This window comes from Akebia trifoliata, chromosome 8, assembly GCF_017979445.1.
Source record: "Akebia trifoliata isolate Shusen 1 chromosome 8, ASM1797944v1, whole genome shotgun sequence".
NCBI lineage: Eukaryota > Viridiplantae > Streptophyta > Magnoliopsida > Ranunculales > Lardizabalaceae > Akebia > Akebia trifoliata.
The window spans coordinates 37,330,950-37,344,689 of record NC_141382.1 but is presented as its reverse complement, the minus strand read 5'-3'; the positions used below and the strand labels follow the sequence as shown (position 1 = coordinate 37,344,689).

The 13,740-nt window shown below is 34.8% G+C and overlaps 1 pseudogene across 1 annotated transcript; it reads left to right on the top strand.

Moving 5' to 3' along the window:
- The first annotated feature begins 7,272 nt into the window (after positions 1–7,272).
- On the top strand, positions 7,273–12,498 carry LOC147396672 (RAF-like serine/threonine-protein kinase 20; annotated as a pseudogene). The gene is made up of 8 exons (XR_015180884.1): positions 7,273–7,779; positions 7,852–7,938; positions 8,168–8,320; positions 8,501–8,664; positions 8,751–8,898; positions 9,180–9,301; positions 11,010–11,097; positions 12,006–12,498. The product of XR_015180884.1 is annotated as an RAF-like serine/threonine-protein kinase 20 (transcript).
- The last annotated feature ends 1,242 nt before the right edge of the window (positions 12,499–13,740 follow it).

The window sequence follows — 13,740 nt, the reverse complement described above, 5'->3', positions numbered from 1 at the left end:
GTAATTAATTTAATTTTAAGAATTCTCTCAATCCAACTTGGTATCAGAGTCAGGTTCATTGCCCTCCTCTTTCTTACTACAAACCCCATTGTCCCCATCCTCTCTTAAATCCATCTTTAACACCTCTTGTCATAGATTAAAACATCACCCTTATTGGGGTTTTAGGCTAAACGATAGCCCTTGGACCATCTACAAAGACTAGCTTTAACACCTCCTTGGCTGTTTGTTAAATTTTTTTTTGAGATAGGCGCACTTCTTTTTTTGATACCTATGTGACCTGCGATCACAACAAGCTATTGTTTGGGGGTTGCGATAAAAACAGTTGTGCTGTTTGGGGCTGTGCTCATAACAATGTTGTTTGAAGGTTACAACAAGAAGTTGTTGTTTGAAGCTTACGACAGCGGCATAACTACTCCTTGGTGCTTTACGATTGAGTTAATGACTGCTCTGGTAACCTACAACAGTGTTTAATCACCTTCCACGCCTCTTACAATTGTGTATTGTCACCTTTAGGGTGTTGTGATCAGTTTCTTATTTGAACCCTCTTCAAATCAAAGTACATCGACTCTTTGATGGCTTCCGAGACGTCTTCTTCCTCGATCACCAGTAATAGTGATGGATCAAGCAATTTTCCCTCTCATTCGATCGACTTTTCAGACATGCAAATTACCACCTTAAAATTAGATGGTTCTTATTATCTTCTTTAAGTACGATCGGTTGAAGTGTTTATTGGTGGAAAAGAAAATATTGGTTACCTCACAGGGGCGGACAAACAACCTACACCGATTGATACTCATTACCCCCAATGGTTTGTTAATGATTCTATGGTTCGTTATTGGCTGGTTACATCTATACAACCACACATTGTGGCTGGTTTTATATCTTCAAAGACAACAAACTAGGTATGAGATTCCGTAAAGAATATTTACTCGCAATGTTAAAACGATGTTCGTATCTTTAACTTAGAGCGTAGGATTTTTCGTTTTTTGCAAGGTGACTCTTCAGTCACCACCTATGTATCACAATTAAGTGCTTGAGGGGAAGAGTTGACCTTTTATACCTCATCCTATGCTAGGACCTTCTTAATGAGGCATTATATGCGTCGATTCTGGATAAGAATTGAGTCTTTCAGTTTTTAGTTGGTTTCTAGGATGAGTTTTGAGTATGCGAGAGTTCATTTATCGAATATGGATCCCATTCCGTCCCTATAGACTACATATTTTTATGTCTTATATGATAAGAGTCGTCGTACAACTGTCCTACCCTACTCTTTTGGAGACCACTCTACTATGCTTGTTCGCATATATTTTTCACTGTTTCTTAGTAGATCTCTGTCTACACGTTAGGGACATAAGTGTGATCACTGTGGAAAATTGGGTCCGTTGTTATGCGTTTCATGGTCATCCTAATCAGCAACATCAAATGTCTCAACGATCCTTAGCTCATGTAGTCTCTCAGTCAACTACTGATCAGACATTTCCTTCAACCATTACCCCCTTATCAGATTTGGTATCTATGTCCCAGGCTGAATTCGACAAGTTCAGGCAATTCTTCAATCAGATGGAGACTTCATCTCAGCCGGTCTCTACTTTCACTCACTTAGGTACCTTTGCATCTGCACACATTGTTTCCACCACTTCCTCACCATGGATCATTGATTCTAATGCCTCAGATAACATGACTGGTATATCCTTTCTATTCAAAATCTATAGTGTTTGTTTTGATCATCACAAAGTTTCCCTTGCTGATGGTTATTTATCAATTATTGTTGGTCAAGGTCATTTTCTTATTACACCTTCTTTATCCTTAACTAATACACTACATGCTCTTCAACTTACTACTAATCTTATCTTCGTTAGTAGCATTACTAAAAATTTGAATTGCAATGTAGTCTTTTATCTCTCTAATTATGTCTTTTAGGATATGGAGTTAAAGATGACGATTGACACTGGACGTGAAGTGAATGTCTTACATATCTTGGAAGCACCTATTTTACCTAGCACTCATTTTATTTCTCAACTTAGTAGTCGTAGTTAGTTTAATAAGGCACTTGTAATGCATTGACACTTACGCTTAGACCATATTTCCTTTGGAAATTTGAAACACATATTCCCTGCTTTATTTTATAATACTAATTCGTTTGATTTTTCTTGTGAAATTTGTTAATTAGCTAAACATGTTAGTTTTCATTATCCTATTAATATGAATATTATTTTATTTACTCTATTTGACCTAATTCATTCTGATGTGTGGCGTCATTTCCTCGTCCCATTTACTCTTGGTTTTCATTATTTTGTCTTATTTATCAATGACCACAGTCGTATCACTTGGGTCTATCTTATGAAACACAAGAGTGAAGTATATGAGATCTTCAAGCAATTTCTTACTATGGTTCATACCCAGTTTGATCGTACTGTCAAGAATTTCTGTTCTGATCATAGTACCGAATACACCAATAGTGAGGTATTGAAGCTTTGTTTAGAGTTTGGCATTGAACATCAAATGTCCAATGTTAGGATTTTTTAGCAGAATGGTCCATCAGAAAGAAAAAATGATGTCATGTTTTGGAGTTAGCCCGTATCTTTCTATTGGCATGAACGTACCATAATCCTATTAGGCCGATGTAGTTCTTACTACTGTTTACCTTATTAATCGGACCCTTCCCAGGTATTTCAGTTTGTTTATTCCTTCCTTCAGTTCCATCCGGATGTCCCTTGTTTCCACTTTCTCTGTGTGTGTTTGGGTGAGTCTACTTTATTCAAATTCTTGATCAAACTCGTACTAAATTTGACCTTAAGATCGTAAAATGTATTTTTTTAGATTATTCATTTACCCAAAAAGAATACTGCTATTATAATCCCCCCCTCTCGAAGGTGTTTCATTTATCGGGATATCTCTTTCTTTGAGCATACCTCATACTACACTAGATCAGTTAGCATTCTGTCTGAGTGGTTTCCTCTAGATTTCCTTGATAATAACCTCTCTCCATTGTTATTTCCTCATTCCATACCCGTTCCTCCTTCTCCATCTCCTGTCAATTCATTACCTCATCGATTGTAGGTTTACTCTCGACAGCCATGCAATACTACCATCACTTTTATGTCAGACCAACTCGCTTCCTAGCCTCCGGTTCCGCTTCATACTGTCCCTTGTGATGATCGTTCTACCGTCACTCGTAAGGGTAAATGCATTTGTACTTATCCAATTTCTAATTATGCACCTGATTCTGTTATCTTACCCTCACATTGGAGTTTTCTTGCTTTTATTTCCATTGTTTCTCTTCCTAATACTATTGCAGATGTTATTGCCCATCTTGAGTGGTAAGTATCTGAATACTTTTAAAAAAACGCAGACTTGGAAACTAGTTCATCTTCCGCTTGAGAAGAATGCTGTGGGATGTCATTGGGTGTTCGCCATTAAGCATAATCCTGATGGTTCTATTGTTCATTATAAGGCTCGTCTAGTGGCTAAAGGTTATGCTCAGACTTATGAGATTGATTACCATGAGATATTTTCTCATGTTGTTAAGATGACCACCATTCGAGTTCTCTTTTCTGTTATTGCTATCAAAGGGTGGCCCCTCTTTCAGATAGATGTCAAGAATGCATTTTCTTAATGGTGATCTTCAGGAAGAAGTCTAAATGTTATACTCAGCTTATGAGATTGATTACCATGAAACATTTGCTCATGTTACCAAAATGACTACTATTCGAGTTATCTTTTTTGTTGTTACTATCATAATGTGGCTCCTTTTTGGTTAGATGTTAAGAATGCATTTATTAATGATGATCTTCAGGAAGAAGTCTAAAGGTTATGCTTAGACTTATGTGATTGATTACCAGGAGACATTTGCTAATGTTGCCAAGATGATCACCATTCGTGTTTTCTTTTCTGTTGCTGCTATCAGAGGGTAGCCCCTCTTTCAGTTAGATGCCAAGAATGCATTTCTCAATGGTGATCTTCAAGAAGAAATCTATATGGTCCAACTTCCTGATTTTCTTGCAGCTACTTCTTCTGGACATGTCTGTTGTCTTCACTGTCCTCTCTTGCGCAAGGTCTGAGCACTTTACTAAGGCAATTCATTAGTTTTGTTTCCATCAGAGTTTTGCTGATCATACCCTTTTCTTGCGTCATTCCCAGGGAAAAATTGTTGTTCTGATTGTTTATATGGATGATATTGTCCTTATTAGAGATGATTGTGACAGCATTACAGAGGTAAAATCTTATTTAGGACGTCAATTTGAGATTAAGGACCTTAGGCATCTTCGCTATTTTTTGGGCATTGAGGTTGTGTGGTCCCACTTTGATATCTTTATCTCTTAGGGTAAATATGTCCTTAATTTACTCAGTGAATCCGGTCAGCTTGGTTTTCGTCCCGTATACTCCTATTGAGTAGAATCATAGGTTGGTTGATTATGAGGGGGAGTGTTTGTCGAATATTGACCAGTATCAACGTTTTGTAGGAAAATTGATCTATTTATCTATGACTCATCCAGACATTGCTTATATTGTTAGTGTTGTAAGTTAGTTTATGCACTCTCCTATCACATCTTATCTTACTACTGTCTATCGTATTTTTAGATATCGTAAGGGATATCCTGGTCGAGGTATTTTGTTCAGTAATCATGGTCATCTTCGCGTTGAGGCATGGACTGATACAGATTATGCTAGTTCAGTGACTGATAGACTATCCACTTCTGGGTACTGTTTTAAAGTTAGTGGTAACTTGGCGCAGTAAGAAGCAGGATGTAGTTTCTCGATCTAGTGCTTAGTCAAAGTACATAACTATGGCACTTGGAGTGTGTGAGTTGTTGTGGCTCAATACCTTACTAATTGATTTGTGTCTTCTCGTGACAATCCCATTTTTACTATATTGTAATAATAAATCAGTTATTAATATAATAGTAAATCTGGTTCATCATGACAGAACAAAGCATATTAAAGTTAATCGACATTTCATTAAAAAGAATATTATTTCTGGGCAGATTTGTACTTCATTTATTCTCACATCTCAGCAACTTGTCAATATTCTTACTAAAGGTGTTAGAAAAATCGCCTTTTAAGGCGTCTTGTCTAAGTTTGGCATTGCTGATATCCACACACTAACTTGAGGGGAGTGTTGAATAACTCTATTTTATTAGTTTTTTTTTAAATATGTTTTTTTTTATCCTTTTTAGTCTTTTTCTCTTATTATACTATGTAATCACCTTTATAGTCTAATTAAGACTTCGTAATTAATTTAATTTTAAGAATTTTCTTAATCCAACCGTTTTATTTTCAGGTTCATAGCACATTTGTTTAATAAATGTTTCAATATCAAGGAATGCATATTTTCTAAGGCTCATAGCACATTACAAGTTTGTCTGCTAATAAAGTTCCCTCAAAAGTGGCCATAAGCACCCACTAATGTTTTTCTTCATCATTGGCTTCTCTCTTTAGATTTTTATATTTGTCGCTTGACATTTGGTCTACATTGGAAGATTAATAGAAAATGATGCATGTTCCCTCATCTTAAGCCTCCCGCCGAAAACCTTTCATTTTTCTTAAAAAAAAAAATGCAAGTTTAAGCTCTTGAACCTTTAGGATAAATAATGTTTAACCTCTTCAAACTCTTGTAGAAAATTGATACGGATGCAAACAATAAACCAAAAATACCTAAGTGTTAATGGTGTGGAAAAACATGGGTTGGGGTCATGAAAAAAAACCCATCATCGTCTACTTTCCCGTCTTGTTCTTAACTTTTTAACATTGAAGAAAATGGAATCTAAAGGTTGATAACTAGAAAATAAATTTACCCTAAAAGTTAAAGATGATTGATTTTGGGGGAGAAAAAATCAATGGTTTTAAGCTAGAAGATTAAAGATGAGGGTGTTTGGCTCATTTTCGGTTAGTCTTCAAAATAGAACATGGTCAAGTAATACAAAATGCAAGATTAGATTTGCCCCTTATTAAAAGTCAACAACCCTTTTTGTTGATGAATTAATGGCAAAATTTTATTTTTATTCAAAGTATCTTTAAGAAACTTAAATTACTGTATTAAAATTTGAATAAAATCGAAATTTCACCATTAATTCTTATCAAGGGTTAAATCTAATCTTGCATTTTTCAGGGGTAAACCTAATATTACCACTTTTGTAAAGGTATAATAAATTTCCTTTCTCCAAAAAAAATAAAATAAAAATTGAAGTTCAAAAAGACATCACATGAGTCGTGTGGAATACATGACAAGGTCGTTCCGACTTCCACCAAGTCCAAGGAGTATTTTTCTTTGCATTTTCACTTTCCTTGACCTTGACTGCAACCGGTCACACACAACATAAGATGCTTTCTACATGTATTGACCTACAAGATAAAGAGAAAAAAAACTTTACAAGTCTTTCAATTTAGTTGGGTCGTTTAAAATTTTATTTTTTATAAATAATTAAATAAAAAAGTAATTATTTGAATTAATGGAAAGAAAATAATCGTATCAGACGATATTTGAGACTCCACATCAAACAAACGGCTGAGATGGGAGGATAATGCAACATAGATTACTCTTAAAACGAAGGTCAAGAGGTTAAGACAATAATTAGAAGACACATGGGTATTTCAAATAGTCTTCAAAACAAGTTCTATCCACTCTTATGGGATATATCTAAATCATCATATTATATAACTCAATAGAAGTTCTATCTACTATATAAAGAGATTTTTTTGCTCACAGAAATGTCAATTTAGGATTCTATGAAATCCATGATGATCAATCTTGCACGAAGCCTAATGAGGGAAGCTTTAAAATTTGAGAATGCTCTCAACACACGACAAAATCTCATATTAACTTTTCTGTGAGTAAAAAATTTTATGTGTCTACTTTCTAAGAAGTTAGAAGTAGTTCTCATAACATACCCGAGTTGCATTTTTCACTTGGAAGTGCTTCCTAATTTAAATGGGAATTAGAAAATAGAGGCGGATTCATGATTGTTCTATTATAAAACACAATATTTAAAGGAAAAAAATACAAGTCTCAACCCACTCTTGAATCTCTCAGTCAAATAAAAGATTGAGATTTTAGAAATTCCCAAGACAACATTGGGCGCTTCTGTTGTTTCGGATTATGGTTTCCCTACAAGACAACATGGGCATAATGTCTCGGTCATTTTCAGACATTTTTGGTTTAGTTGTATTACTGTATAGTTGAAGAATTTGAAGATGAATGGTTTTAGGGAGAGATTCAGAGGTTTTTAATTAGAAGTTGAAGAAAAAGATATTCAGGTATTTTCAATTAATATAGAAGAAGGACTGGTCAAAGAGGCAATGTAATAAATAAATAAATAAATAAAATTGAAGGGTTGATGGTCAACGACTTCAATTGTTCGTCATCTCTTCAATTGAATCCGAAAGCCCATGTTCTTTCGAAACAAAAGAATTCTGAACATTTAGCTGTTAATGGCATTGTGAGTGTGAGCTCTACTTTCAGGAAAAGCTCTAGTGGGCAGAATTTAGCATCCCAAATACAGGCGCACACGATCTTATTCGTGAGAAAGATGAGTCGAACTTGATTTCATTAGAGCTTTCTTTACAAGGAAAATCCTGAATCGAATCTTAAAATATTGAACTTTGATGGATGAACATCAGGAATTTTTTCCAGATATAGTAAGAGAGCAAATTCAAGGATCTGATCTTCTTGGGAAGAGTCAAAGAGTTGACAAGGATGAGAAGTGTGCTTTGACCGAACCAAGAAATGAAAATACCCCTATGGATCCTGTTTGTGCCCTATCTTCAGGGTTTGAGTCCCAGGTAACATTTTTTTTTGGTTCCATTTAGTTTTGAATCTATTGAGTCACTGTTACTTCCACTTATATGCCAAAGGACATTGAAGCTGATGAATCAGATATGGATGAACCTATCAGTGATGCTGCAATTGCTGAAATGGAAGCAATCGCCCATGGTTTGCAGGTTTGAACTCATTTCTAATGTTATTCTTTAATTTATGAGTATAGGTTTCCTTGTTTAACATGCTTTGTTTCTGATTATTATCATTATTATTATTAAGTAGAATGGTTTGAACATGCAGCTTCTTGTTTCAATTTCTAATTTAAGAGTGAAGTTTCTTTCTCTCTTTATCATTTATTAGGAAAGTTTGAAACTTTATATGTAGCTGAATATTCCAGATACTCATGGACAGATCATAAAGAATGCCGATCTTGAAGAAATAAGAGAGTTAGGATCTGGTTCTTTTGGAACTGTTTATCATGGGAAATGGCTTGGAACAGACATTGCTATAAAGAGAATAAAGAAGAGTTGTTTCTCGGGGAGATTATCCGAGCAAGAGCGATTGGTGAGTCCAGAAATAAAAAAAACTCTTTTTTAAGTGCTGAAATTTCTTTCAATTCTATGGTGATTTACATATGAATTGGGGTGCTTTTAGTAAAAGTTGGTGTGGCAATAGAATCTATCTTAATGGAAATGTACCCTGTACATGATTGTGAGTGATTAGATTATTCTTTTGCCTCTGCAGACTACCGACTTTTGGAAAGAGGCGGCAATCCTCTCATCACTTCACCATCCAAATGTGTTAGCCTTTTACGGGGTGGTTCCGGATGGGGCCGGGGGAACATTAGCGACCGTAACTGAATTCATGGCGAATGGATCACTCAGGCATGTCTTACTAAGGAAGGACAGGTGAGTTCATCTCCACTTGGTTCTCTGTTTTTATGTCCCCTCTAATTAGCTAATTAATTTATGGGACATTGGAATGCTTCTTGTAGGGCACTTGATCATCATAAAAGGCTCGTAATTGCAATGGATGCAGCTTTTGGCATGGAATACTTGCATTCGAAAAATGTTGTCCATTTCGATCTCAAATGTGACAATTTACTTGTCAATATGAGAGATTCCAAACGGCCCATATGCAAGGTGATTAGTAGTAGAGAACCTTATATATATAATTAGCTGCTTGGGCCATGTTAATGAGTAGTTGGACTTGGATGCATCTTTGAGATCGGTGTTTGGAATTTTAGCTTTTCACATATGCAATACTAGTTCTTGAAACCTTGGGTGCCTAAATGTAGAAAACCTTTAGCTACCAACAATACTGATTTTCAGTCTTGACAATTCTCTCAAAGATTTGCTTCCATTATTTACTCTTTATTTTTTATCATTTCTGATCATGGTTACTAGAAATTGACAATTTTCAGGTTGGAGATTTTGGATTGTCAAGAATTAAACACCACACTCATGTCTCAGGTGGTGTACGAGGAACCCTCCATGGATGGCACCAGAACTATTGAATGGTAGCAGCGACCAAGTTTTTGAGAAGGTTAGATCACTATCATTCATGGGATTTCGGACATATTACCCGAACCCCACCAATGTACCACCCATGCCAACAAGAAATGGCGTGAGGTGGGGCATGGGATCTATGTCAAATATGATTCAGCTGCACACACACGCACGCAAATGTTTAATGCCTTATGGGGATGTTAGTATTCTCCACCATATTCACTTTCCAAAAATACACATACCCATTTTGTTTTTTAGTGAAAAAGTCAAGGGTATGTTAGTCTTTTGCTTGATTTTTATATAATGAATGGCAAGAGGATTTTAGTCTTTGGATTTTAATTCATTGTTTGTAGTAAATGCTTTGGCAATCAATGCCAACATAATAAATCCATTTATTAAGTGCATAATATATGTATTTATTATGTAAAAGACAAACATACTCTTGTCTTTTTCACTAAAAAACAAAATTGGCAAGGGTATTATTAGACATTAGCATTCCCCATATATATATATGGGTCAGGTTCAGCAGCCAACGTTAGGGAGCCAACACGAAGCCAATGATTTGTCCTATATGGTTTAAAAGTGTTAGATTGAGCCAGTGTTGTCAAATGCAAACGCATATGCTATACAAAAATATGCGATTGCATATTGTAATATGTGATGACATATTACTCCAATAGGCAATGATTTAATTATTGGAACATTAAATTCAAGTTTTTTTTAATCTATCTTCTCCTACAACCACCCTATTTCCACCCCTATCAATGTATTATTCTAAACTATTTCTTTTATTCTTTCACTCGCATATATTCTCTTTAAATCTTATTTTTACTACTTTCTTTTTTTTTTTTTTTTTTTCAAAATATTGAGTTTATGCATTCTAACAAAAGATCATAGTATCCAATGATTAGATTATAAAAGCAGAATCCACTTTATGCATTCTAACAGAAGATCATAGTATCAAAATATATTGTTATAGGTCTGTTTTTATTTTCTTATATTTTTCTAATTTTTTAAATATTTTTCCCCTTTTTTTCTTATGTTTTACTGTTTTTATTTATTTAAAAAAATAATGTATATTTTGTGCAATATGCTATCGCATATGCTATTTGATAACATTGGATTGAGCTGATTTTCTGTGAGGATGATCACTATGATGAGGAGATCATCCTCACAAAAAATCAGCCCAGTATGAACCTTCTAAACCCATAAAAGGTGATTAGAATTGTGGACCGTTGATTTTTACGATAATTTGTAAACCACTTTTGATGGATTTAGAAGTTTCAGATTGGGCTGATTTTTTGTGAGAATGATCTCCTCACCCTACAGATCATCCTCATAAAAAAACCCAGCTCAATCCGAAACTTTTAAATCATATAGGACAAAATTGACTCCCTAACGTTGGCTGTCGAACGCCATGTTAAACTATTATAGTATCAGAAAAATATATGGATCTTGCACCATGGTTCAAAGTTTCATTCTGTTTGGGAATGTTTGAAGGAACATTCTGGTTTTGGCTGGGACTGGAACAAAACATTGAATGCTTCACGTGACTGAAAGATAGCCTCGAGAGGAGATTTTAAACCTTGCCTTGCGCTTACTCTAGGCTTTGGAGGTTAATTGAGCGGCTTCAACATTAGGACCGATACCCATAACCAACACCAAAACGCTACTCAGAAAAATAAGTAGTGTGGAAGAAAATATGAACTGTTTTGTAACTAAATGCGTAATTTGGGTTTTGACAGGTTGATGTTTTTTCATTTGGCATTGCAATGTGGGAGATCCTGACTGGGAAACAGCCTTATACCAATATGCATCGTGATGCAATCATAAGTGAGACATTGTCATTAACCTAATAATTAAGTGCTTGTTGTTTTGAATGGAGAATTTTCATATGACCTATAACACACTTTTGGAACCATGACATGTTCTATATATTGATGTCACGCCCAAAGACACTACAATTAAAAGGACCCCACCATTTTTTTAGAAACATTGGTGGATGTGATTCATTTGTCATGCACATGTTTGCATTACATGAGACACAATAACCATTCCTTTGCTTGTTTTTGTGTCTTATGTTATTATTACATTTATCCATACCAATGGTAGATATAGAAAACCAAAAAATTATTTCCAATTTCTAGTAGTATCATCATCAAAAAGACTAACAGAATGGCCGAAATGCCCTTGTCTTCAACATCTTGTAAAAAAAACCTTGATCCCTCCCCCCCCCACCAAAAAAAAAAAAATTCTTCAATCTCTTATACCTCTAGGGTTTTCTTTTCTTTTCTTTTCATTTTTTTTTTATCTTCAACCTCTAGTTAAAAACCCTTGATTTCTCTTCCCCAAAACCCTCTCTTGTTCTTGAGGATTGAAGGTTGAAAATGGGGATAAATATTTTTTAGACTATATGTTGAAAAGATCAAAGACGATGTGTTCTGGGGGGAAAATAAACAATTTTGGGAAGAGTTTGAAGGCGCTGGCATTTTGGTTAATGTCTGTCAAGGCTGGTATGTCATCAGTTTGCAAAAAGGGGGCCCTCTTATTTTCTCCAAAACCCAGAGAAGTACCTCAAATTTACCCCTTTTTTTAAAGATGTTCACGGTGCCGTAGAAATAAATTATAGACTATTTCCATCATTTTGAGTTTTTTCTGTTTATTTAGTTAAATACTGCAACCATGTCACACTCTTATCCAACACTAACAAAAATCGATCTTGTTGAAATCTATGCATGAAGGGGGGATTAAGAGCAACAAGCTCCGGCCACCTATTCCAGATCATTGTAATCCCAAGTGGAGATTGCTAATGGAACAGAGCTGGTCAAATGATCCGGCAGCCCGACCATCTTTCGCTGAGATAACAAATAGGCTGCATGTTATGTCAATGGCTCTCCAGACAAAGGAACATGATCAGGCAAAGAAATGAAGCCCATCATATACACACAAAATACATTTTTTAAAAGCATGCACGGTACAATAGCCTCCCACTTGGAATAAAAGATAAAACCTGTTGAGATTGAGAGCGTGAATAATATGGGTAATATTGTTTCGCACCTTTGTTGATAAATTTATTTATTTATTTTTACTCCAATGAGAAAACCTCAGATCAAATTATGTATCATAGAGAACATATTGTGTTTATGACATTATTTAGCTTGCAAATTCTTGCATATGAGCTTTCGCATATTGCTGCTTTGTAGCTTGATTCAGTTAAATTTTATCGAGGAGGGTTGTGTTAGAGTGGGTGTTAAATATTGGCACAAATCAGGCGTAAAACATTATTGAACACTTTAAAGATTTGATTAGATTTTTGTTGATTACTAATTATTTAGGATGCCTTGACTTTTCTATTTCATATGTAGGAAGCTGGTTATAAATCAGGATTTAGTTTGGGGGAAGAACATTTGAGAGAAGTCCATTAGAAGGTTTTGGCTTCTCGAATAGGCAAGATACGAGGAGGCCAACCCCCGCTAATATATTATATTAATTTTTTTAAATGTTTTATTTTCAGGTTCATAGCACATATGTTTAATAAATGCTTCAATATCAAGGAATGTATATTTTCTAAGGTTCATCGCATATTAGAAGTCTCTGTGCTTACAAAGTTCCCTAAAAAATGGCCATAAACACCCACTAATGCTTTTCTTCATCATTAGCTTCTCTCTTTAGATTTTTGTATTTGTCGTTTGACATTGTTCTACATTGGAAGACTAATAGAAAATGATGCAAGTTCCATCATCTTAAGCCTCCCACCGAAAACCCTTCATTTTTCTTACAAAAATATGCAAGTTTAAGCTCTTGAACCTTTAAGATAAATAATGTTTAATCTCTTCAAACTCATCTTTGAACTCTTGTGGAAAATTGATACCAATGCAACCAACAAACCAAAAATATCCAAGTGTTAATTCTGCAGAAAGACATGCATCGTCTACTTCCCCGTCTTGCTCTTAACTTTTTAACATTGAAGAAAATAAATTTACCTTAGAAGTTCAAGATGACTGATTTTGGGGGAGAAAAAACAAATGGTTTTAAACTAGAGACTGAAGATGAGGGTGTTTGGGTCATTTTCGGTTAGTCTTCCAAATAGAACATGATCAAGTAATACAAAATGCGAGATTAGATTTACCCCTTGATTGAAAGTCAACAACCCTTTTTGTTGATGAATTAATGGCAAAATTTTGATTTTATTCAAAGTAATTTTAAGAAACTTAAATTATTATATTAAAATTTAAATAAAATCAAAATTTCACCATTAATTCTTATCAAAGGTTAAATCTAATCTTGCATTTTTCAGGGGTAAACCTAATATTGCCAGTTTTGTAAGGGTATTCTAAATTTTCATTTTAAAATAAAATAAAAATTGAAGTTCAAAAAGACACCACATGAGTCATGTGGAATACAAGACAAGGTCGTTCCAACTTCCACCAAGTCCAAGGAGTATTTTTCTTTGCATTCTCACTTTCCTTGACCTTG